Raw genomic sequence first — 24,069 nt, 5'->3', positions numbered from 1 at the left:
TAAACATGTAATTTTTAAGAAAAATAATTAAAATAAATTAAAAATAACTCATTAAAAGCATCATGTAATTTTGAAATAAATTAAGAGAGTTTTGTTTACCTCATTGTCGAAAGCCGTTAAGGTGTAGTTTGCCACCTCACCTTTGTTGATTTTCTCCTTATCTTCGGAGGAGCTTGATTCGTCTTTTGGCAACTTCTTCTTATATTCATAGCAAGTAGTTTCGTTCTTTTTGTTCTTTAATTTTTGTTTAATGAACTTTTTAAATTTCATAGTGATGAGTTCAAGTTCACCATCACTTGAGCTTATGCTTGAGTAGTCTTCATGTGTTCTAAGTGTCAATTCCTTCTTGTTCTTTGAAAGGTTATTCTTAAGTTCTTCATGTACATTACACGTCATTTCATAGGTCATTAGAGACCCGATGAGTTCTTCGATAAAAAAAGTATTCAAATTTTTTTATTCTTGTATAGCAGTTATTTTCAAATCCTAAGTTTTAGAGAGTAAGCGTGAAACTTTATTTATAAGTTCAAGATTTGAAAAACTTTTACCAAGCGCTTTTAAACCATTGACGATATCCGTAAAATGGGTGTACATGTCAACAATGGTTTTGCTTGACTTCATTCAAAAAAGTTCAAAATCATGCATTAAAAAGTTGATTTTTGAATTTTTAACTTTGCTAGTGCCTTCATGTGTGATTTCGAGAGTGCACCATATGTCAAAAGCCATTTCGCACATAGAAATCTGATTAAACTCAGTTTTAACTAAAGCACAAAACAAGGCATTCATAGCTTTTGCATTTAGAGAAAAAGTCTTCTCCGAATCTTCATTAGAAGAGAAGACATTTAAAAACCAAATTTGACTATGTGCCATAAATCAAGATTCAATGAAAGCAAGAAAACTCACGTTCGAGTTTTCCAATAAGTGTAGTCTGTCCCATTGAAAAAGGGAGGACGAAAAGAGTCATTTCTCTTTGAGTGTTAAACCAAATGAGAAAACAAGGTTCTGATACCAATTGTTAGGAATGAGTCGGCACTAAGAGGGGGGGGTGAATTAGTGCAGTGGTAAAAATTACGTCGGTTTGAAAAACCTTCGTATGATAAAATCTGATTTTGACGAAAACCATTTCGGAAACATCTTTAAATTGAAAGCATATGGAAGTGTAGTTAATATAAAGCAAGGAAGGTAGTCTGCAGTTAAGATAAATAGTAAAACAGAAATGAAAACTGATTTATACGGTCGTCATGACCTACATCCACTCATTCGATTCCTCTTCCGTTGAGGCCACCGGCATCCACTATCGATCTTCCTTTAATAGGCGAATCAACCTCCTTCTTACACCCCTCTTATCCTTTTACTGGGTTTAGGAGACAACCCTTATAAGTACTCACTCATCTCTCAAACTATTCTAACACTTAGACTAGAAGAGGAGGATTCTCACAAGAGATTACAATAGCATTTTCTCACTTTAAAATGCTTTGTGCTTGTGTGTGTTAACCAAGGATGAGAGGGGTATTTATAAGCTTCAAGTTGATTCAAACTTGGAGAATAAAAAGGTCTCATCCCAAGTTTCTTGGGTACTAGCGGAACCACCACCGTTCCTGGGTGGTACTACCACCGCAGGATCTGGTACTGGGCAGTACCACTACCGAACAGTGGCGGTACCACTACCCAGATTTCTTGGGGTGTTGTTCCTCAGGCAGTGCCATCGCCAGCCAAGCTTTTAGCACCCTGGTTGGGCCTTGAATCTAGCCCAAACTAGCCCAACTTTAGGCTTAGTTGGGCCCTAACAGAGTTGATGGGATTACCTCCCAATCACAACTCTAATTATGTGCTTGTTGAATCTCGGATTTTGATGATTAAATCAATTGATTGGTTATTTGATCTAATCCATATTATTGAGTTAAGTATGTAGGATTAACTATGATAACCAGAAAACACAAAGCAAGAATACCGGAGTCAAGTTCGATGGACGTTTAAGAGTCCGAAGAATCGTCGGAGATGCTGCCAGAACCAACCGAGAAGAAATCGGGAACTTGTCAGAATTTTTGGAAGTTCACCGAAGAGATCGTCGGAAGTTCACGGAGATCACCGAGAAGGCTCGGCTACTCATTAAAGTCATCACATGTTCGGGAGCTTGATGGGAGTCCGTCGGAAGAAAGTTCGTCGGAAAGCTCGCCGGAACAAGACTCGACGTTCGCGGTTTAAAGCTTGCTTAGGATATGTTTTTTTGTTATGTAGTTCACTTGTAATTAGGATTAGGATTAAGAGTTAATCCTATAACCCAAGTAGGGGCCAATTGGGCTCGAGTTCGGACTAGTTTAGGGCAAGATTGAAGCCCAACTAGTGGGCTGAAAACACTGTAGTTGGGCTGAAAACACTGTAGGCGGTAGCACCGCCTGGGCTGGGCGGTGGCACCGCCCAGTACCCGAGAGCTGGGCGGTATCACCGCTTGGGCTGGGCGGTGGCACCGCCCAGTGCCCAAGAGCTGGGCGGTAGCACCGCTTGGGCTAGGCGGTGGCACCGCCTAGCACTGTCAACGTTTGACAATTACAGGCGGTGGCACCGCCACTGACAAGCGGTGGCACCACCAGCATCGGGAACCCAAAGAGAATTCAAATTTTGGAGCCCAAATTTTAGAGCCCAAATTTGAATCCTCTTGAGGCCTATAATACCCCTCAAATCTCAACTGAGATTACAAATTTTGAGCAGCAATTGATTGAGAGAAAGCTCTTAGAAAATGTCTTAGAAAGTCTAGTTTTCAATTTGCTAGTGTTCACCTCATTCCTTCTCGAAAATCTGTAAGAGAGTGAACCGCTTGTAAAGAGTTGTAAGAGGGGTATTTGCCCTTCCATTTCAAGAGAGTTGCTAGTGGAAGGTGGGAGCCTCATCGAAGAGGGGCCTCGCAAGTGGAGTAGGTCATTTGACCGAACCACTCTAAAATCGGTGTGATCTCTGGTTTGCATTTCATTACTGCATTTATCTTTCTGCAAACCTTTACTTTGCTAAGTTCACTGCCCTCGTCTTATTACGTACGCTTTCAACGCAATTAAGACGATTTCATACGAAACATTATTTTTATCGTACGAAAGATTTTCTAAAACCGAAGTTTTAATCTGCTGCACTAATTCACCCCCCCCTCTTAGTGCCGCTCCGATCCTAACAATTGGTATCAGAGCAAGGTTCTCTCTCATATTTGGTTTAATACCCAAGAGAGATGGCTTACTCTAGTATGCAAGAGGGTCATTCTATCACACGTCCACCTATGTTTAATGGGTCGGATTACACGTATTGGAAGACTCGGATGAGGATCTTCCTCATTTCTATGGATTTCGAGCTTTGGACTATTGTTGAAAACGGATTTCAAAAATCTTCTCTTCCGATGAGCGAATGGAATGAATCAAAGAAGAAGGTTTTTGCTTTAAATGCAAAGGCTATGAATCCCTTATTTTGTACACTAGACAAAAATGAATTTAATCATGTTTCAATTTGTGATTCGGCTTTTGATATTTGGAGAACTCTTGAGGTCACTCATGAAGGCACTAGCTGAGTGAAAGAGTCCAAAATCAACATTCTTGTGCACTCTTACGAACTTTTCCGAATGAAACCAAGTGAGTCCATCGGAGACATGTACACCCGGTTTATGGATGTCATCAATGGACTCAAAGCTCTTGGTAAAGATTTTACTAACTTTGAACTAGTAACTAAAATCTTAAGATCCCTCCCTAAAAGTTGGGATCCAAAAGTTATGGCCATTCAAGAGGCCAAAGACCTTAAAACATTCCCTCTTGAAGAACTCATTGGGTCTCTAATGACCTATGAAATGACATGTCAAGCTCATGACGAGCTCGAGAACCCCCTTCCAAAGAACAGGAAGGATATGGGACTCAAATCACAAGAAGACCACTTGAAAGGAACATCAAGTGATGAGGACAGTGACAATGACATTGCACTTTTGACTCAAAAATTCAAAAAATATTTAAGGAAGAACAAATTTAAAAATAATACAAAAAATAAATTTGAACAAAAGAAGGACCAAGTGATTTGCTATGAATGCAAAAAATCGGGACACTACAAGAACGATTGCCCTCAAGCCAAAAAGAGAACACCAAAGAAGAAGGCGCTCAAGGCAACATGGGATGATTTAAGCACATCCGAAGAAGAGGAGTACAACACCGAGCAAGTTGCTCACTACGCCCTAATGGCCTTCGAAGAAGAGGTAACGGATTTAATTAATGCAGATTTGCCTTATCATGATTTATTAAATGCCTTTCATGAGTTATTTGATGAATGTAAGACAATTAGTAGAAAATACAAATTGATAAAAAAGGAGCATAATAGTCTTACGTGTGCTTTTGATAAATTAAAAACTGAATATCATGATAGTCTAGCTCCATGTGCTAAATGTCATGATTTAGAAACTCTCCAAAATGAGAATTTAGTACTTAAGGACACCTTGAAGAAATTCGAGGTCGGTAGCAAGTCCTTAAACATGATCCTTACAAATAAGGGTCACGTTCCTAAAAGGAGTGGAATCGGATTTGTGAGAAGTACTCACCAAAATCCAACCACCTTCATTAAAGGTCCTATCTTACATGTTCAACACCAAAGCAATTGCAACTTTTGTTGCAAATATGGACATATAACTTACCAATGTCCATTCAAGAAAATTAGTCCGAACAAATTGATTTGGGTTCCTAAAGGAACCATGACCAAGTCTATGCAACATGATAAACAAGTTAGATTGGTTTTTCAGGCACCCAAAAGTAAATGGGTACCTAAAAATAATTCCTTCTTGTAGAAACATACACCATCACATGCTAGGAGCAAGAGATGGTATCTTGATAGTGGATGCTCAAGGTATATGACCGGAGATCCATCCCAATTCTCTAAGCTCACTAGCATGGACGAAGGCTATGTCACCTTCGGAGACAACAACAAAGGCAAAATCATTGGCAAGGGAACCATAGGTAACAAATCAAGTTTTTCCATTGATAATGTGTTACTAGTTGATGGATTGAAACATAATCTATTGAGCATTAGTCAATTATGCGATAAAGGTTATATCATTAGATTTGAAGCAAATATGTGCATTATTGAAAAACCAAATCATAACATGACTATGATTGCTTTAAAACAAAATAATGTCTACACCATCAATCTTGATGAACTAAGTAATGAAATGTGTTTCTCCGCCATAAATGATGATGCTTGGCTTTGGCATAGGAGATTAGGCCATGCAAGCATGAAAACAATATCTAAAATCTCATCTCAAGAACTAGTACGAAGGATTCCTAATATGAAGTTTATTAAGGATAAGGTATGTGATGCATGTCAACTAGGGAAACAAATAAAAACAAGCTTCAAACCAAAAAATCAAATTAGCACCACTAGACCGTTACAATTGATCCATTTGGACTTATTTGGACCAATTGATACAACAAGTCTAGGTGGAAGCAAATATGCTTTTGTGATTGTGGATGACTACTCTAGATACACTTGGACCTATTTCTTAACTAACAAAAGTGATTGTTTCAAGTATTTCTCTAAATTTTGTAAACTCACTCAAAACGAAAATGGTTTCATGATTTCATCAATACGAAGTGATCATGGTGGCGAATTTCAAAACCATAACTTTCAAAATTTTTGTGAAGTTAATGGATACAATCATAACTTCTCCACTCCGAGAAATCCCCAACAAAATGGAGTAGTTGAAAGAAAAAATAGAAACCTACAAGAAATGGCAAGAACTATGTTAAATGAACATAGTTTACCTAAGTATTTTTGGGCCGAAGCCATAAATATGGCTTGCTACATCATGAATAGAATCCTAATAAGACCTTCCTTATCAAAAAATCCCTATGAATTATGGAATAACAAAAAACCAAATATTTCCTATTTTAAAGTTTTCGGTTGTAAATGCTTTATTTAAAATGAAAGGGATGCCTTAGGAAAATTTGATGCAAAATCCGATGAAGGCATCTTTCTTGGTTACTCTTCCGTTTCGAAAGCTTTTCGGGTTTTTAATAAAAGAACCTTAGTAATTGAAGAGTCTATTCATGTAGTTTTTAATGAAGTCTCAAATTTTAAGAAAAATGATTTTGATGATGATCTTGGTTTTGATAATTTGAATTTAAATGAACCCCCTCCTCAAAATAGCAACTTGGATGCACCTTCTTCCGAAATTTCCTTGCCTAAGGAATGGAAGTATATAGATGCTCATCCAAAGGAGCTAATTATAGGGGATACATCTAAAGGGGTTCAAACTCGTTCCTCTTTCAAGAATTTTTGTGCTAATGCCGCTTTCCTCTCTCAAATCGAACCTAAGTGCATTGACGAGGCCATAAAAGATGATTTTTGGGTTATTGCAATGCAAGAGGAATTGAATCAATTTGAGAGGAATAAGGTGTGGGAGCTTGTTCCTAGACCTAGTGACCATTTAGTCATTGGTACTAAGTGGGTCTTTAGAAACAAGCAAGACGAAAATGGTATCGTGGTTAGAAACAAGGCTAGATTAGTGGCCAAAGGTTTCAACCAAGAAGAAGGTATCGATTACGAAGAAACCTTCGCTCCCGTGGCTCGATTAGAAGCCATAAGGATACTCCTTGCCTATGCTAGTAGTTATAATTTTAAACTATTTCAAATGGATGTCAAAAGTGCCTTCTTGAATGGTTTTATTTCCGAAGAAGTATATGTCGAACAACCTCCCGGATTTGAAAATACTCTTTTTCCTAATCATGTATTCAAATTGACTAAGGCTCTCTATGGCTTGAAACAAGCTCCTAGAGCTTGGTATGAAAGGCTTAGTTCCTTTCTTATTTTAAATAATTTTACCAAAAGTAAGGTTGATACTACATTATTTATTAAATATTTTAAAAATAATTTTCTTATTGTGCAAATTTATGTTGACGATATTATTTTTGGCTCTTCGGATGAATCACTATGTGAATCATTTGCCAAATCTATGAGTCATGAATTCGAAATGAGTTTAATGGGGGAATTAACTTTCTTTTTAGGATTACAAATCAAACAACTTAAGGATGGTATATTTCTTAACCAATCTAAATATACGGTAGAATTGTTAAAACGATTTAACATGGATAATTCAAAAGCAATAAACACCCCTATGAGTACTGCGACTAAGTTAGATATGGATGAAAATAGTGAAAATTTCGATCAAATAACATATAGGGGAATGATAGGTAGTCTACTCTACCTTACCGCAACTAGACCGGATATCATGTTTAGTGTAGGACTTTGTGCTAGGTTTCAATCAAATCCTAAATTATCTCATCTTAAAAGTGTTAAAAGAATATTTAGGTATCTTAAAGGTACTTCGAATTTAGGTTTATGGTATCCAAAATCTGAAAATTTTGATTTAATGGCTTATACGGATGCCGATTTTGGCGGATATAGGATAGATAGAAAAAGTACATCCGGAACATGCCAATTTTTAGGACATGCACTTGTTTCTTAGACTTCCAAGAAACAAAATTTAGTAGCACTATATACGGCAGAAGCCGAATACATTGCTGCCAGTGCATGCTGTGCACAAGTTGTATGGATGAAAAACACATTAGAAGACTATGGAATTCACTTTAAGAACATTCCCATAAAATGTGATAATACTAGTGCTATATGTCTTACTAAAAATCCGATTCAGCATTCTAGAACTAAGCACATCGACGTTAGGCATCATTTCATACGTGATCTTGTCCTTAATAATAATGTTGTTCTAGAATTCATTGACACAAAGCATCAATTAGCAGATATATTCACAAAAGCCTTGAATGAAGACCAATTTGAATTCATTAGAAGGGAATTAGGTATGTTAAATTGTCCCTAAACAATAAACTTGTTTGATTGGATTTTCCGTAAAGTTTTTCATCTTCTTTCCATCTCTCAGTGAATCTAATCATTCTCCTTCAAATTCCATATGACATGTTGTGAAATCTCGAAATCGACTTTGATGACTTGATTATGAATTTCAAGTTACTGATTTGATTTAAAAAAGTTTCATCTAAATCATAATCTTGATCTTGCAAAATTGGAATCACAAATAATATCTTTTGGCATTCATGAATTGATACTTACAAATATGAAAGTATTGGCATTCATGACTTGAATTTGAGATTTTAATGAATTTAACGATTTGAATGAGTTTGTATTCGAATTATGATCTTGACTTCGTGAAACTACTACTTGAATTTTTATCCTAATCTCTCTCTTGTACATCTACAATTTCTGTTATTTATAGAAAGAAGATATTAGATAATATGAATGCATGCTGAATTTTCCTCTAAAATGAACTCTGCGTAAATATTTTTTGCATACTTAATTTTCAATGATAAAATCGTTGTATGACAAAATATGTGCTTCAAGTCTCATTTCCCTTTTTGTTGATGACAAAGGGGGAGAAAAGTGATGACTTATATCATTCATAATAGCATGGCAAAATATGAATTGCAAAATCTTTGAGAAAAGTAATCGATCGATGATTGTCTTATATGCCTTGCAAAATCCTTGAAAATATCATAAGATTGATTGATCATATTGAATGCATGAAATGTATAATCATGAAATTCATGTTGAAAATCTTTTGTCATAGTAAAATTTGTCTCTTATCTTTCGACTTGAAAAAGATTTTCATCGAAGTTTCGCATTTACATTATACTTAATGAGAACAACGATAAGTTCTACGGTTAGAACTTATCGGTTTATGCTTGAATTCAATGGGATGGAATTCAAGTGCTTTATCTTCTCATAATATGGCATATAGATAGGGGGAGTTATGTTTAACTCCGTCATCAATTGATTGTCATCATCAAAAAGGGGGAGATTGTTGAATCTCGGATTTTGATGATAAAATCAATTGATGGGTTATTTGATCTAATCCATATTATTGAGTTAAGTATGAAGGATTAACTACGATAACCAGAAAACACAAAGCAAGAATACCGGAGTCAAGTTCGATGGACGTTTAAGAGTCCGAAGAATCGTCGGAGATGCTGCCAAAACCAACCGAGAAGAAATCGGGAATCTGTCAGAATTTTCGGAAGTTCACCGAAGAGATCGTCGGACGTTCACGGAGATCACCGAGAAGGATCGGCTACTCATTAAAGTCATCACAAGTTCGGGAGCTTGATGGGAGTCCGTCGGAAGAAAGTTCGTCGGAAAGCTCGTCCGAATAAGACTCGACGTTCGCGGTTGAAAGCTTGCTTAGGATATGGTTTTTTGTTATGTAGTTCACTTGTAATTAGAATTAGGATTAAAAGTTAATCCTATAACCCAAGTAGGGGCCAATTGGGCTCGAGTTCGGACTAGTTTAGGGCAAGATTGAAGCCCAACTAGTGGGCTGAAAACACTGTAGGCGGTAGCACCGCCTGGGCTGGGCGGTGGCACCGCCCAGTGCCCGAGAGCTGGGCGGTAGCACCGCCTGGGCTGGGCGGTGGCACCGCCCAGTACCCGAGAGCTGGGCGGTAGCACCGCTTGGGCAGGGCGGTGGCACCGCCCAGCACTGTCAACGTTTGACAGTTACAGGCGGTGGCACCGCCACTGACAAGCGGTGGCACCGCCAGCATCGGGAACCCAAAGAGAATTCAAATTTTGGAGCCCAAATTTGAATCCTCTTGAGGCCTATAAATACCCCTCAAATCTCGATTGAGATTACAACTTTTGAGCAGCAATTGATTGAGAGAAAGCTCTTAGAAAAGGTCTTAGAAAGTCTAGTTTTCAATTTGCTAGTGTTCACCTCATTCCTTCTCGAAAATCTGTAAGAGAGTGAACCGCTTGTAAAGAGTTGTAAGAGGGGTATTTGCCCTTCCATTTCAAGAGAGTTGCTAGTGGAAGGTGGGAGCCTCATCGAAGAGGGGCCTCGCAAGTGGAGTAGGTCATTTGACCGAACCACTCTAAAATCGGTGTGATCTCTGGTTTGCATTTCATTACTGCATTTATCTTTCTGCAAACCTTTACTTTGCTAAGTTCACTACCCTCATCTTCTTACGTACGCTTTCAACGCAATTAAGACGATTTCATACGAAACATTATTTTTATCGTACGAAAGATTTTCTAAAACCGAAGTTTTAATCCGCTGCACTAATTCAGCCCCCCTCTTAGTGTCGCTCCGATCCTAACAGTGCTAACTACAACTCCTAAGACATAATCTAAGCAAGATAAGTCTGGTTTCTTTCGGTGAGCTTCCGGTGATCTTTCGGCGAACTTTCGATGATCTCTCGGCAATGTTCCGGCGGACTCCCGAGAAGCTCTTGGACTTCACGACGATCTTCTTGGTGAGTTCCGATGAGCTTTTTTAGCAAGCTCCAAGACTTCTCCGTCAATTTGGGTAGAACTTCTGACGAACGTTTAGACTTCCGACGAACTCTCGAACTCCCAAAGAAATCGCGTTCTTGACTCCGGGACTTCATTTTGCTTTATGCCTTGCTATCGTAGTTAATCCAGCATACATAAAAGTACACTTCGATCTAGACAATTATTACTAAGCATGAATCATATCGTCCGGCATGTCATTGGTCCATCGACGCTTCATCCAATTCTTCGGTGCATCATCCTTTCTTGCGGCTTATTGCCCAATCAGCCAGTTGACCTCCACAACTCCAATATCCTTAGTGCAATATCTGATCTTCTTGGCTTGATGCCTGAATCCATAGCTCAAAGCCTTCTGTCGATACGTCGATCGATCCTTCGACCCGACATCCAATCTTCTGACATGTTTTCCTCCGGCCCAACATGATTCTTCCTACTTTAATTGTCTCTCCCTGATCGAAGCATCCTACATCACTCAAAACGTAGATTAAATCATAAACACTTATCAATTGTTTTCATCATTCAAATTTGATATTCAACAATTAATTGGTTGTCATCATCAAAATGGGGGAGATTGTTGAATCTCGGATTTTGATGATGAAATCAATTGATAAATTAATAATCTAATCCATATGTTGAGATAAGTGATGCAGGACTAATTATGTAAAAAAAGGCAAAACAATTATGATATAATCGGGCATTGGGCTAAGGTCAAAGATTAAATATCGAGTTGTAAGAATCAGAGTATGCATCGAGAACAAATGTTGCAAGAGTCAATATGCTAGAGGATCAGGCGATATGCCGAATATCTGAACGATGTGCCGGAGTTCACCGGAAGCTCGTCGGGAGTTCATCAAAAGTGCGCCAAAAGTTTTGATAGGAGTTCGTATAAACAATTGACATGCTGGACAACTAGATTGCTTGATTGTAATTGTTTTGGCATTAATTGATGTAGTTAGGTCTTAATTTGAGTTAGGTTTAGGAGAAATCCTACTAACTCAATTAGGAGCCAACTATGCCCAAAATAGGGCTGAGTTGGGTCGGATGGATGGCCGACTTGGCCACTTGGAGCTATGCTAAGCGATGGCACTGCCTAGGGTGGGTGGTGGAACCACTTGAGGCTCAGCCTCCAAGGTGGTATGGGTAGTGATACCGTCGGCAGTTAATATTGCCAAGCATTAATACTGCTAGAGCCCAATCTTTGAGGCTTTGTCAAGCGGTACTACCACTAGATTAGGCAGTGGTACCACCTAGTATCAGAGTATCAGGCGATGGTACCACCCTGTATTAGCGATGGTACCGCTAGTACTCCGGAAACCCAGGATAAGATACTTTTTGGCTCCAATTTAAAAGTCATTGGGGCCTATAAATACCTGACTCTTTTCTATATGAAGAAGTAACAAAGTGTGAACAAAAATCTTAAAGTGTTGGGATGTGAAAGTGTTGTAAAAGTGCTAAGTATCTTCCTCCTCCCTTTCTAAGTCTTGTGATAATTCAAGTGAGGTGTGAGGCTTGTAAGGGTTGTCTCCTAAACTCATGAAAAGGAGAAAGTGTTGTAAGAGGGTGGTTACTTTACACCCATTAAAGGAAGACCATTAGTGGATGTCGGTGACCTCAATAGAGGAGGAATCAGAAGTGGACATAGGTCACAACGACCGAACCACTATAAATCTGGTGTGTTCTTTCCTTATTGCTTACTTTTATTACTTAATTGCACTCTGCATTGTACATTTACTTCAAGTCAACATCTTCTTGATATGATTTCTTCGTTATGATTTTATTAACTTGGAAAGATTTGGAATCGCAACCATTATTTTTATCGCTGCACTAATTCACCCCCCACCCCCCCCCCACCCCTTTTAGTGTCGTATTAATCTTTGCAAGAAGAATGGGAGAAAAGAATAAGAGATGGCAACCATGAGAGGCTCTAGCCTATAAGCCTTTGGTTCCCTCCTATTTATAGAGGTCCCCTGTCAACTTAACTTAAATGGATCCTACCCTATTGGGTATTGGATCTCCATCCAACTACCCAAGCCTCTTAGATTAGTAGATCTCTATCCAATAATCTCTCATTGACTCTTATTAGATCTCATCCATAGGATCCAATAATTCATGGGCTTATTGGATATCTAATAAGATAAGGGCTCCAACAGATATCTCATATCTAAACCTCCATTCATCGCAACACCTTCAATATTTATGCGACCCTCTAGGCCTAATAACAAGCTGACCGTGCGTCATAGCTATCAGAACTCTTTTTGACTTAGTGAATTATTATCTCTATAATAATTCACTCGACTCATCGACTGCGGACATACTAGGCCACTACACCATAGTCCCTAGATGATGTAAGGGAATCCAATCCATTGGACTTATCTGTCCTTAGTTACCATGTACCTATTGTCTCTCATCCATTTAATATTCCAAATATCGTATACCGGGCATAGTGTTGTCAGGCCCATACAGTTTTTATAGGAGTCTCGCTCTGATCGGATTCTCCCGAAGAACTCTTTCTCTCTCAATCCGAATGACCTAGGTCAAGGATTTGTCTGAGGAAGAACATATAGGATATTCCTCTCATGACATGGAGAGTGGATGATCCTCTATCGACACTCAATAGTCCTCATAAAATTGGCTGCCACTCTTGATGACCGGTTGTGCTAGATTTGGAACCTCCATACCTATATGTCCGGTATCAAAGAGTGGAGTACTCATATAGGACATCCTTGGTGTCTCGAGTCTAAGGATCAGATTCACAACTAGGACTACGGAATCACTATCTAACAATAAAGCATCATTAACCATCCAGCATTACGTGAGCGGATCAATCAATGAACTCATTCTCCAATGAGCACCTATACTGTGTCCATATTGTCCCCACATGAGCAGCTATGAGACCAATTGCATCCAATATATGAACGAGAATATAGTACACTAGTCTGTCTAGTTATCTTGATGTCCCTTTCGAGTAACCTATGATCGGGAGTATCCAAATCAGATGGGTAGGTCGACGAAGCTTATCATGGACCGCACCATTGAGCTGAGGTGTATAAGGAGATGTCCTATGGGATAGAATCTCATGGTCCCTAAGGAACCGGGTGAACTTTATACATAAGTACTTACCTACTCGATTTGATCGAAGAGTCTTGATACTCTTTCCAGTCTAGTTCTCCACTTCATTCTTATACTCTTTAAATTTTTCAAAGGTCTCAGACTTGTATCCAACAAGTACACATGTCCAAACCTTGAGATATCATCAGAAAAAATAATAAAGTAGAAGTAATCACATATGGCATGAGTTGACATGGGTCCACATACATCACTATGTATAAGTTCCAACAGCTCAGTGGCTCTCTCTAATTCTACTAAAAAAAGAGTTGGTCAGTTTTCCACGAAAGCAAGGCTCGCAAGTTGCATAGATCTAAATATCCATCCTTCAGCAACTTTTGAATCATTCCCCCTTGAATATGACCTAGCTTATAATGCCATAGGTATGCACTATTCACTTAATCTCATTTCCCCTTGGACACACTCACATTCATGATATATGAAGCAGTGTCTAGTATAAATAAACCATTATGCAATATTTCTCTCATGATGATCTCATCATCTAATAGTATTGAACAACCATTGTTCTTAAAAACTAATTTATATCCACTAACTATCAAATATGAGATAAAAATAACATTTTTGATAATAGAAGGAATAAAACAGCATGCATCCAATGCAATAATAGCTCCACCAAGTAGATGTAGGGTGAACTTGCCAATAGCTACAACAGTAAATTTTGCTCCATTGCCCATCTTAAGGTCCATCTCAACTCTTGCTAATATCTTAGGTCTTGCCAGAATCTACAATGAATTACAAATATGATAAGCACTACTAGTATCTAATACTCATGTGTTATCATAAAAGTTTGACAAATATAGACTGATCAAGAATGTATCTGAAGCTTCTTTGAGCTTCTGTTTCACCCTCTCTATAAGGTACTCTTTGTAGATCCTCTTCCCATACCTATCTTTGCTGTAGTGGAAGCACTAGCCTTTGTCCTTTGCCGGGTCATTTTTAGCAACCTTTGCTTCACCCGGTCTGCCCTTGTCCTTTCCCTTCTTAAGAGACTTTTCTGCTTTTCTTTTCTTTCTAGTCTCACCAGTATAGAGAACTAACTTCTCTTTCTTGATAGTACTCTCTACCTCCATCAAGGAGCTTAGGGAGTATCACCACAAGCTTGTTCATATTAAAATTCAATATGAACTATGAAAAGGAATTTGATAGAGATTAAAGCACAAGATCCACACATAGGTTATCCTTTAGGATCATTCCTAGACTTGTGAGTTTCTCTATCCACTCAATCATCTTTAGGATATGGTTCTGAACTAGTGTCCCCTTAGTCATCCTAGTGTGAAAGAGGCTCTTGGATATCTCATATCGCTGAGTCTTTCCCTATTCCTCAAACAATTTGTGGACATGTAGGAGAATGAATCTAGCATCCATATTTTCATGTTATCTTTGTAACTCAGGAGTCATGGAGCCCAACATTTAACATTGAGCAAGAGTGGAGTCATCTATATACTTCACATAGCGAGTGATCTCATCCTTGCTTGCCCCTTCCTCGGGCATAGGCAACAACACTATATCAAGGACATATGCAATTTTCTTTGCCGTGAGAATAATTCTCAGGTTACAAAACCAATCCATATAATTCGGACCATTGAGGTGGTTGACATCAAGTATGCCACATGAGGTATTTGAAAGCGACATTTTTTTAAAATAAAGATGTACCAAAAATAAATAACATGCAGATTTCATAAAAAAGTAAATAAGATATGGACTTCTATCTTAATCTACTCTCACTATTTTTCTAGCGAGTTACGCGACACCCTCAGCAGGTGCAACGAAAGTCTCCGGTAGACTTCTAGTGGGGATCAAGATCCAATCAATGTTTTAGTGTAACCTCGAGGGACTCGACTAATCATACTAAGCCCAAAAGGTAGGAAACTCTTGCCGATCACAACTCCTTGTGATTCCCATCCCTTTCGGCCTCCGAACCACCATGGTCTTGAGGGACTTGGCTAACCATGATGTTCGGTTAATTCAACATCATCGTTATAAGATGAGTCTAATTCGATGATATAGCCTCGAGAGATTCGACCAAATATACCATGTCCTTAGGTCACCGATGACATCTCTATCTCCTAGGCAAGATAGTGATTCGCGATATAGGTGAGCCTTGAGGGACTCGACCAACTCAATCTTGATATGAGTGATTAGACCCATTGGCTCGGGCCTGATCACATTAAGCTATGGTTCATGATCATCTGGTGTGATTGCTCATGTGATGTGTGATTGCTTATACAATATTAGATATATATATATATTTGCATGCGATGTAGATATATATTAAATATGTATATGTGTGACATGTCATATTACGAGACTAAATCAAAATCCCCTCTCTCGATAATATTACGAGACTAAATCAAAATCCCCTCTCAAGATTTATGTGTGCAGTAGCGCATCTCCATGCCCTGTGCTCGTCCATCTCGTCCTCATCGGTTCCGTTGGTATCTCGACACATCTCCATGTGTCGCGATCATCCATCTCGGTCTCGTGGGTCCGGTTATCGCTTCCACACTCCCACTGCACCTTCTCATATGATTACAACTGAATCATAGGCACGTAGGCCCGACAATAAATGAGAAATAAAGTGGTGGCTCACAGGTCCCAATAATAATAATAATCATCTCACATGTACACACATCACACGGTCCATGATCATCCGTCCACATCATATATCACATGTACACATCATCATCATATAGAACTACTAGATAATAATAATAGTTAATTAAACTATTTAATTAACTAATAATTTTATGAAATTAGGGACATATAAGGATTTTTTTTAATTATGAGGGGTATTTTCATAATTTGGATAAAAGGATAGAACTTAGAATTTCTCAAATTCTAACGGGCAAAATTATCCTTATGCTTAAAATTCCCAAACCCCATCCCTATTGTTGTGTTGTGGTCGCAGCTCCTACCCGCGGGTGGCTTGCTCACGGGTAGTGTGCCTGCGGGCGATGCCGCCCTTGTAGGTGGGCGCCTTTACGGGCAGCTCTATTCGCAAGCAAAGCACCCGTAGGTGCCACCACCCACGCAGTTGCCTTTGCTCGTGAGCGTAAAGCCCGCAGGCATTGCTTCTCCCATTATTGCCTTTGTTGGCAGGCATAGCGCCTGCAGATGCCATGGCTACCTTATAACATCCCTCATTTCTAAATTTGCATATAAATTTATAGTTGTAATGTAAGAATCCATTTTAAATTTGATAAAAGAGACAAAGTATAAATATGAAAACTTATTCATAAGATTTGGGGATCTGTTCAAAGGGAAAAAAAAATCTGAGGACCTATATGTAAACCCTAAGGACCTACTCGTAAATATAATAATGTAAGGACTAAACTGCAAAATGTATAAAATTACAAATCCCACCACTTAAGCCTTTTTGTGTTCATTCTGAAGGAACCAGAGAAGGCAGCTGCGTGGAAGAACAGAGGAAGAGAGAAAGAAGAAGAAAAGAAAAGGGGAAGAAGAAGAAGAGAAATTTGGGGCTTTGGGGTTTTCTTTGCTCAAATCTTCCCATTTGGAGTCATAATTCTCAAAGGCAAGTGTCCCGATCTTTTCTCCTGCAAGTGTTATCTTTAGTATTGCAAGTGTTATCCTTTCTATTGTAAGTGTTATGATCCTTCCAATTTCAAGCTTTCTAATCTTTCCTATTGCAAGTGGTCCTGATCTTTCCTTACTGGAATTTTATCTCTACATTTGCTTTGAATATGAGGAACTTTGAATTGTTCTAGCCTTGCATTTGATATATCTCCTGTTTAGAATTAACGATTTGAATCTGTGAAACTTTCAAGATTTTGACCTTTCTACATTGTTATGGTTATAACTTTATTCACTGACCTCTGATTTGGACAAAACTTATTTAATCTAAATATAGACTCATAAATCTTTCTTTTAATTGCTTATTTTAAGAGTATGCCTATCCAAACTTTTGTTTCAAATGAGCCTACAAATTCTAAAAAATAGGGATTATAATTTCTAACCTTTTGATACTGAACTGCCTATAAGTCCCTGTTGAAAATTTTGATTTACTCAAAGCTTATTTCATTGGAAACTAGACTTGTAGATCTTTCTTTTGATACTTGGATTGAAAGATTTAGAGTCCAAATGTTTGCTCGGTTATCTATTGAATCCGACCATATAGATTCTGCAAAACAATGATTTTGTTTTTTAACCTTTGGTTACTAAATCAATTGTAACTCTTTGTTGGAAACTTTGATTCATACGAGACTTATTTTATTTAAAAATAAATTGAAATATCTCTCCATTATAGCTTTCTTGAGTATATTGGAGTACGATTGATAGTTTGAATCATTTGTTCAATGTGCCTCTTGAATTCTATCAGAAATCAAGCTTTGGTCGATTTCGCATATTCTAGTTTCATTCCTTTGAAAATTGATTTTATTTATCTTTCTTATTCAATTGAGCTTTATATTACTACTTTGAATTCTTATATGCTCTTCTTGTCCTTAAAATTATTTGCATTCTTGAAAACTATTGTGTAACGTTTATGCTATATCATATTGACTCATATAGGCACATGTATATCTCATTATACCGCATTTGCTTTCGATATATGCCTATTCCAGTTTCATTCCTTTAAATATTGAATTCATCTAACCTTCTTATTTGAATTGAGTTATATATGATTGCTCGGAATCCTTGTATGCTCTTGCTTTCATTTCCTTTCAAATTTGAATACATTTATGAAAGATTATGCTTGTATCGTATTGTCTCGTAAAGACACATGTACGTTTTGTTATTCCGCATATGCTTTCGATATATGCAAATTTTATTATTTATACTATCCTTTTGTATTCTGGTGTTTGTGGAAAAATATGAACCTTTGCAAGAAATGGTAAAGGGAGTTATGCATAGAGCCTGCAATGCTCTACCGGCCCCCTCTGACTTCACCTAGACATGGGTGGATGGAGCTCCCAGATGTGGGAGACTTTTGTCTGGTGGTCATTCAGAAATGGATGAATCATATTTTGTCTGTGGTCCCACTACACCTTCTATATGTTTGATATAATATCCATAACTTTGGTTATGTGTTTCTATACATGCTTTGGATAAGAATGATTTGAATGCAACGTCAAATACGATGTTTGAGCTTCTATTTGGTATTGGTTATTGATATGCTCCGAAATGTTCCAAACGCCGTTGATATGCTCCGGAACATTTTCTACGCCATTGATAAGCTCCGAAATGTTTCATCTGTTATTGGTATTCTCCGAAATATTTCATATGTCATTGATATGTTCTGAATGTTCTATTGTTATTGATATGCTCTGAAATATTTTATTTTCCATTGATATGCTCCAAAATATTTCATACACCGTTGATATGCTCCAGAACATTTCATACGCTATTGATTATTTTTCAATTACTCTGTGCACCATTTGTTATGAACCATATGTTATGAATGAAATGACATTTGCTATTCTGTATCTAATGAGATGATATCCTTGAATCTCTTGGATTCTGTCTTGCACTGTGATACCTTGTTTGTTTGAAACTGTCCCTTTTCATTCTGGATATATTTTGTCACTTGCTGAGTTGTTTTTAGCTCACTCTATTGTTATATAAATCTTTCAGGTCAGCTTGTCACCCTATGAGATGTTTGTATTAGGCTGAGGCAGTGGAAAGCTATTCTGAATCATGGGCAAGTCTTGTTGGTTATTATGTTACTGTTGTATAAGCATATTTTGTATGTAATGAAATGTTTTCAATGAACCGAAATGGATATACTATGTAAAAGTGTTAGAAGATCTCTTTTATTTGGAATTTTGGAATGTTAAGTCTAGTTTACGATGATATGAACTTGTGGTAAATAGTTGGAGTTCTGATTGTATAAATTACTTAGCTTGTGGGTTTATAAATGTTGTTCATGTTTGTTAAGTTGGCTTGGGTTGCGATAAATGTGAATTATCGAGTGATGTGATATATGATTATAAACTACATAGGTTTCATAGATGTGAATTTAATAGAATGTTTTTCAGTATCCTCAAATGTTAGTTTGGATCATGGATTGGTTTGTGATGAAAATTTTAATATTATCGATATTTTTGTGGGGAGTGACAGAGGTGGTATCAGAGCATGGTTTGAGGATCATTGAAATATTTGATATGTTGACGTGCAAAATATATTGAGGTCTCGTAAACTATAGTGATCGGTGAAATTTTTCCTTGATATCTTTTAGGAATCTAGGAGGACGAGGACATTTGGTTATCCTACTTCATCTGGTTTTGATTAATTAAGTGGGATGAAAGAGTTAATCGAGGATACTAAATCATAGTAGCGCAATGAAAGAATGGTGAACCTAATTTCATTGGTGGTTGAAAAATGGATGATGCAAATGGAGAAGATATTTGATGTATGAAATTGTTCCGATGATCAAAATATTTCTTTTGCCACCTTATATTGGAAGTAGAGGCTGATTTTTAATAGGAACAATAAAAAGAATTTTTTAAGATCAATGGCAAGAATGACAAGGACAAGTTTACCAATAAAAATATGATTAGAAATGAATCAGAAAGTGATAACAAGAGGGTCAAGACATTTGGATTTGAAAAGAAAAGTCACCACAAAAGACTCAATCATGTGTGAATTGCAAGTTAAATTATGAAATAAGTTTGTGTTTGCGGGTGACTAGAGTATATTTTACTTGTGAAAAGTTTTATCATAAAATAAAAGACTACATATTGAACAAGAAGAAAGAGTCACTGCCTCCTAAATCATCAACCCATGTTAGAGTGTATGCTATCACTGAATATGATTCTAAAACTTTTGAATTAGTGGTCGAAGGTATTATTCATGTTTATGAAAGAATGCAAATATTTGTTTGACCATGGGTCCCATCTACGATTTAATTTGTAATATTTTACTTATCACTTGGGTATTCAACCTAGACCACTACATTATGTGCTATATGTAAATACGATCATTGGAGATTTTTTAATAATGAACTTGAATATGATCCTCTTGTCTCATTTTTATTGGAGAACTTAAACTTTTTGCCGATTTAGTTCTCCTAGAGATTTGGAGTTTCGATATTATACTTGGTTTGGATTGGCTATCTTTTTATCATACCAGTATAGATTGTTAAATAACAAATGATCACTTTTTGCATATTAGATCAGCTCATCTTTTATTTTGAGAGTATTGGACATGATTTATCTCCTTGCCTAATGTATCCCAGGATGACTTGCCCGGATTACCTCCAAACGTGAGCCTCTCTACAGAATGACATCATTTGAGTAAATGGAATTGGAAAAGCAACTACAAGGACTATTAAATGAGGATTTTATTTGGTTTAATATTTCATCATGGGGTGCTCCGTTGTTAGTTAAAAAGATGGATTGAACATTAAGACTTTAAATTAATTTTAGACAATTGAATCAAGTGACCAAAAAAAAAAAACGAGTATTCTCTAAAGTGACGACTTGTTTGATCAACTACAGGGTGCACAAGTGTTCTCTAAGATTGACCTGAGGCTAGGTTACTATCAGTTGAAGATCAAGGAGGAAGATATTCCAAAAACAGCTTTTAGAACTCAATATGGTCACTATGAATTCTTGGTGATGCCTTTTGGTTTGACTAATGCCCCTAGAGCTTTTATGGAACTAATGAATAGGATATTTCAACCATTCTTGGATGATTGTGTAATTGTATTTATTGATGACATATTGGTGTATTCAAAGAGTAACCAGGAGCACGAGGAACACTTGAGAAATGTATTGTCCATATTAAGAGAAAAGAAGTTGTATGCAAAGTTCAGCAAATGTGAATTTTAATTGAATGAAGTTGCTTTCTTAGGCCATGTGATTTCAGGAAAGGGCATATTTGTTGATCCAAAGAAAGTAGAAGATGTAGTTAAATGGGAAGTACCAACAAATGTAACAGAAGTTAGAAGCTTCTTTGGCATGGTAGGTTATTACAGGAGATTTGTGGAGGGATTTTCTTGAATCGCTCAACCTCTCACCAAACTCACTAAAAAGAATGTGAAATTTGTATGGGATGATGATTGTGAGCAAAGTTTTCAAGAGTTAAAAAGAAGATTGACTAGTGCCCCTATTCTCACTATTCTAAGTGGTAGTGAGGGATTTGTAGTTTATACTGATGCTTCAAGAAAGGGCCTTTGATGTGTTTTGATGCAGGAAGGGAGAGTGATTGCTTATGCTTCTAGACAACTAAAAGGTTATGAACTGAATTATCCAACTCATGATTTGGCACTGATAGTAATTGTTTTTACTCTAAAGATTTAGAGACATTATTTGTATAGGCGGCAATTGTCATTCGTTAAACTCTTTACTGATCACAAGAGTTTAAAATATATTTTCACTCGGAAAGTGTTAAACATGAGGCAGCGAAGATGGATAGAACTTCTAAAGGATTATAATTATGTCATTCGTTATCACCCGGGCAAAGCCAATGTTGTAGCTGATGCACTTAGTAGAAGATCTAAAAATTTTATGGCTAGTCTGGTCGTGAAGTAATGAAAGTTATTAGAAGAAAATTTTGATTTGAATGCTATGAGGAAAGAGCAAGACTTAATGACATCGATGGCCTCCATTCAAGTACAATCTAATATTAATCAATTAAGGAAGGACAATTACGAGATACACGTTTAATCTACTTGAGGAATGAAATAGAAAGGAAATTGAAGCAAAAATTTCAAGTTTCAAATGATGGCCTATTGAGATTTGGGGATAGAGCATGTGTACCAAATGAACTAGATATCAAGAATCAAATCCTAAAGAAAAGTCATACTTCAAAGTACACCATGCATCCTAGGAGCACTAAGATATATAGAGATCTCCAAAGTCATTATTGGTGGGAAGACATGAAGAAAGAAATTGCAATGTATATTTTAAAATGTTTGACTTGTTAGCAAATCAAAGGAGAACACCAAAGACCTAGAGGGTTGTTGTAACCTTTAGATATATTTGAATGAAAATAGGAATGTTTTACAATGAATTTTGTTTCAAGACTACCCAAAACCTCTCGAAAGCATAATGCTATTTGGGTTATCATTGATAGGTTAACAAAATCTACACATTTCCTACTGATTAATATATACTTATTCACTTAACAGACTTGCAGATTTATATGTCAATGAAATAGTAAAACTTCATGGTATTCCAAAGGAGATCATCTCTGATAGAGACTCCAGATTTCTCTCTAGATTTTGGAAAAGATTACATGAATCTATGGGCACTAAAGTCAAGTTTAGCATTGCATATCATCCTCAGACTGATGGTCAGTCAAAAAGAACAATTCAAACACTTAAGGATTTGCTTAGAGCCTATGTTATGGATTAAAAAGGTGAATGAGATAAAGATATTTCACTTATTGAGTTCACTTATAATAATAGTTATCATTCAAGTATTCATATGGCTCCTTATGAAGCTTTATATGGGTGAAAGTGCATAACACCTATATGTTGGGAGGAAGTTGGTGACAGAAAGTTGTTTACACCAAACAAAGTACAAGAAACTACCGAGAAAATTCAAGTTATAAGGAAAAGATTGAAAACTGCTCAGAGTCATCAAAAGAGTTATGTTAACAATAGAAGATGAGATATTGAGTTTGAAATCGAAGATTTTGTATTCTTAAAAGTCTCCCCTTCCAAAGGCAATGTAAGGTTTGGGAAGAAAGGAAAGTTAAGACCAAGATTTATTGGACCTTTTGAGGTCCTTGAGAGGGTTGGTTCTGTCGCTTACAAGATTGTCTTGCCACTATCGTTGTGCTATATCCATAATATATTTCATGTTTCGAAGATTAGAAAGTATATACCTGATCTTTCTCATATCATTAAGTATGAGCTGATGGAGATCAATAAAGATTTATCTTATGTGGAAGAGCCCACTCAACTTGTTGATAAGAAGGAAAAGATCCTAAGAAATCGGGTTATCCCTCTGGTTAAAGTAATTTGGAGACATCATTCTAGAGAGGAAACAACCTGAGAGCTAGAGGAGGAAATGAAAAAGGTTTATCCTCATCTTTTCATCGATAGAATTATGATAAATTTAGAGGACTAAAATTTTCTTTTAAGGGGGGGAGAGTGTAACATCCCTCATTTCTAAATTTTCGTATAAATTTCTAATTGTAATATAAGAATCCATTTCAAATTTAATAAATGTTGAATCTCGTATTTTGATGATGAAACCACTTGATATATGTTTATGATTTAATATGTGTTTTGAGTGACGCAGGATGCTTCGATCAGGATGAGACAATTAAAGCAGGAAAATCATATTGTGCCGAAGGAACATGTCAGAAGATTGGACGTCGGGCCGGTGGATCGGTCGACGTATCGACATAAGGCTTCGGGCCGTGGAATCGGGCATCGGGCCAAGAAGAGCGGGTATTGTGCCAAGGATATCGGAGTTGCAGAGTCAACTGGCCGATTGGGCAATAGGCTGCAGTAAAGGACGATGCGCCGAAGAATCGGATGAAGCGTTGAGGGACCAATGACATGTCGGACAACTTGGTTAATTGCTTAGGATTAATTGTCTCGATCGAAGTTTTGTTTTTGTTGTGCAGGATTAACTACGATGAAAGTTAGACAAGCAGCAGGAGTTGCGCCGGAGTCAAGTTCATGATCATGTTGGGAGTTCGAGAGTT

Source organism: Musa acuminata, chromosome BXJ2-10 (genome assembly GCF_036884655.1).
Source record: "Musa acuminata AAA Group cultivar baxijiao chromosome BXJ2-10, Cavendish_Baxijiao_AAA, whole genome shotgun sequence".
Lineage (NCBI taxonomy): Eukaryota > Viridiplantae > Streptophyta > Magnoliopsida > Zingiberales > Musaceae > Musa > Musa acuminata.
Note: the sequence above shows the minus strand (reverse complement) of the source record.